Source organism: Salmo salar, unplaced genomic scaffold, assembly GCF_965601325.2.
Source record: "Salmo salar unplaced genomic scaffold, fSalSal1 ptg000129l, whole genome shotgun sequence".
Taxonomy (NCBI): domain Eukaryota; kingdom Metazoa; phylum Chordata; class Actinopteri; order Salmoniformes; family Salmonidae; genus Salmo; species Salmo salar.
In genome coordinates this window covers 1,251,768-1,255,553 of record NW_027675318.1, presented here as the reverse complement: position 1 = coordinate 1,255,553, position 3,786 = coordinate 1,251,768, and the positions used below count along the sequence as shown (strand labels likewise).

At 40.2% G+C, this 3,786-nt stretch overlaps 1 long non-coding RNA gene across 1 annotated transcript; it reads right to left on the bottom strand.

The window, feature by feature from the left end:
- Positions 1 to 566: 566 nt before the first annotated feature.
- On the bottom strand, positions 567 to 2,012 carry LOC145866112 (uncharacterized). Its single transcript, XR_014383154.1, has 2 exons — positions 1,812 to 2,012; positions 567 to 1,073 (listed from the first exon to the last, which is right to left on the bottom strand). It is a non-coding gene; the product is annotated as an uncharacterized LOC145866112 (long non-coding RNA).
- Positions 2,013 to 3,786: the final 1,774 nt, after the last annotated feature.

Genomic DNA, 3,786 nt, shown 5'->3' with positions numbered 1-3,786 from the left:
TCGGCTGACGTAAACTACAATATGAATTAGCTAATTGCAATTACTATGTATAATTAATCACATCACGGGGTGAGCTCACCATTGATCGAAATAATTAGGTAAAACACTTTCTAGAAATCGACAGTAATCCGACGATTAGTTTCAGCGAGCAGCCATGCATTTTTTCCCTCACAGAAACCGAAGATAATAAAAGACAAGATGAGTTCGGTCTGTTTATAGTGTTGAAGGGGTGTGTCATCTACCGTCGTTCACATCCCACCATTCATTTCCGGAAGTCCTCAAAAAATGAGTGAACTCTTACTCACCTCATTTTGTTATAACATCTTTGGTCAAACGGATGATTACGTGAAACCCAGAATGCATTGTGTGTCAACAAACATGGCTCCATACACATAGCTGGAATTAGCTTAGCTCATCATAATCAGTATAACCTTCAAATAAGTATTTTACACACATAATATGTGCCCATTACAATCTATGCAAGAATCGGAATGCATGATTTGTCACCCAGAATTGAAAACATGTGAATAAAACAGTAAATACACAAATAATTACCTCACAAAACATTTTCTGATGGTGATTTATTGATACAAGTGACGCACGCCGGCAGTCAATCACGTCCCCTCTCACTCTGAGCCATTCAGTGTTGTTGTTTATGTATGTAGCTAGTGAGCTAAGCTGTAGCATTAGCAATGTCTTTCAAAAGGAGACAACTCACAAATGTGGAAATTCTGGAGATTTATTTTACAATTCTGACAATGAGTCTGAGTATGAAAGTCAGGAATCAGATTCTGACAGTGAGGAGCTGCCCCCCCCCCCCCCCCCAACCTTGTAGCCATTGAGAACCCTGAATCTGAGGTTCCCTTGTCCACTGACCAAGTACCAGGTCCCTTTGAAGATGCTGGTGGTGATGGAGGGAGACCGACAGTGGATGAAGTACAGGAGTTCTGTGGTAGCTGGAAGGCCACCAGTCATTTCACCCCTCCTGGCCCTGCTGTTTGTTTTGATGAGTCCCAGTCTGGAGTCCATTTCCATCTGAGGCAGAGTGCTTCAAGTTGTTTCTGACAGAGGAGCTGGTGGGAAACATAGTACAGGAGACCAATCAAATCATCAAATGTATTTATAAAGCCCTTTTTACATCAGCCGATGTCACCAAGTGCTGTACAGAAACAGTCTATGTTATGGAAAGAGCAGGTGTCCTTAATGTTTTGTACACTCAGTATATGTTGTGTCTACAAGCTCATTCCCACAGAAAACTGCAGAGGGAAGCAGTACCACCCAGTCAACCATCAGACTCCATTGTGAGACGCCTCACAGAGGATATTCAACCATCATTGCAAATCCAAGATGTCAATATCAACAAGGTGCTGATCAGTAAAGAGAAGAGAGACTAACATTCTAGAATGATCCCTTTTTTCTGCAGGGTTCTCACAGTGAGAACCAACAGTATTACAATAGAGTGTTCTACGCTGTCTTCATCTGATCCAATTCAAAGTTGACAATTATTTTATGGGATGAGAATTAAGTGGAGTGACTAATCTTAGCTGGTCTGAGAAAACTGATGAGACTTCTCTCCTTTATGTATACATTGGGCCATTTAAAAAAGACACCAATCTGTAAGGCTTCTCTCAAGTGTGTATCCGTTGGTGTGTTTTTACATTTCCCAATCGGGAGAAACTCTTGCCACATTTAGAGAAGAAGTAAGCCTTCTCTCCTCTGTGTGTTCTCTGATGACCCTTTTAGCTCAGCTGTTGATAAAAAACTAAATCTACAGTCAGATCAGTGATAATGCTTCTCTCCTTTATGTATACCTTGGTGTCTTTTTAACTGGGCCAGTCGAGAGAAACTCTTTCCACAGTCAGAGCAGGAGTAAGGCTTCTCTCCCGTGTGTGTTCTCTGGTGAACTTTTAGGTCAGTTGATGTTGTAAAGCATTTTACACAATCAGAGCAGGAGTAAGGCTTCTCTCCTGTGTGTATACGTGCATGTGTTTTTAAGTTTCCCTGTCGAGAGAAACTCTATCCACAGTCCGAGCAGGAGTAAGGCTTCTCTCCTGTGTGTATTCTCTGATGAACTGTCAGAGACCTTGATGTTGTGAATCTCTTCCCACAGTCATTACAGGGATACAGATTCTCTCCAGTGTGTGTTTTAAGGTGTATTTTTAGCTTTGATAGAATTGGGAAAATCTCCTCACAATGTGGGCAGTGGTGAGACCTCTTAGCTCTGTGATCTTCCTGCTGTTGCTCTCTGGATGTAGAGAATGGAGACCATGTTGAGACAATCTCCTCCTCCTCTTCTTCTTTAATGTTGACATTCAGCTCCAGTGTTTGACTGCAGTCTTCCAGCTTCACTGATGCCATCTCTGCATCCTGCAGTGCAAACTGGGCTCCACTGTCACAATCAGGACCCAGTGACTGTAGGTTTGGACTCAGTGTGGAAGGAGAGAGGCAGGCTGGGATTGTCCTCACTGTTGACGTTACCGACCTCAGACTGTAGTAATAAAGAGAAAAGGACAGCACAGTTCTTGCGTTTTCCTTATTCTAAAGAATGGTGTGCGCCTACCGGAACTTCCTGTTCCCCCCCACTACTACAGTGCAACAGCGACATCTATTGGACTTCATCCTGAAGTGATTTGTCTGTGTTTCTAGTCTAGAGGTTAACTGATCATTTCATGGTATGACTGTAAACACTGATAAAGTATCATATACATCATGTTGGTGTGACTGTAAACACTGATAAAGTATCATATACATCATGTTGGTGTGACTGTAAACACTGATAAAGTATCATAAACATCATGTTGGTGTGACTGTAAACACTGATAAAGTATCATAAACATCATGTTGGTGTGACTGTAAACACTGATAAAGTATCATATACATCATGTTGGTGTGACTGTAAACACTGATAAAGTATCATAAACATCATGTTGGTGTGACTGTAAACACTGATAAAGTATCATATACATCATGTTGGTGTGACTGTAAACACTGATAAAGTATCATATACATCATGTTGGTGTGACTGTAAACACTGATAAAGTATCATAAACATCATGTTGGTGTGACTGTAAAAGGGATTGGTTGGACAACAACAAAATAATCTCAAAATTAAAATTCAAGCATTATACGGCATTTTAAATGACTTGCCTAGTTAAATAAAATAAAACATATGACCATGGTTTGTTTATGTGGTCTATTCAGCATGGCTCTGTTCTGCCCTGCCTTGCCCCCTTGTGGAGATCAAAAGTTACTTTCTTACTGTTAGAACTCAAATCTGAGATTTTGTCAATGCAATAAACTATTTTTATGTTATTTGTAATATTGTTTTATTGCTATATCCTTATATTGTATTCTAATGAATAATTCCTCTTTATTCTGTACTTTCAGAAACCACAAACAGTATTTGCCAACATCATAACTGGAACTGGACATCTTCCCAGCTGAAGATTGAGGACAGCTTTTGTATGCTAACGTTCTCTCCTTAACAGTTTTACTGGATGGAAACACAGCAAGAAAACACATAGGCCAATATGTAATAGTCGTCTATTTTATTGAAGTATTGGTAGTTGGTTCAACAACAACTTGTTTTACTAGAGGACAAAAAAATGGAATATGCATAACCCATATTTAATATTCATGCAGTGACTGAACAACAACTGCATTTCCACCCCCACCTCTAAAGGCATAGTATCATGGCAGGTCACCTGTCAAGTCACTTGTCAGGTCAGTCAATCACTTATTGCTGCAGATGTGCTCAATAATGCTTGAGCATGTGATACTCCTCAA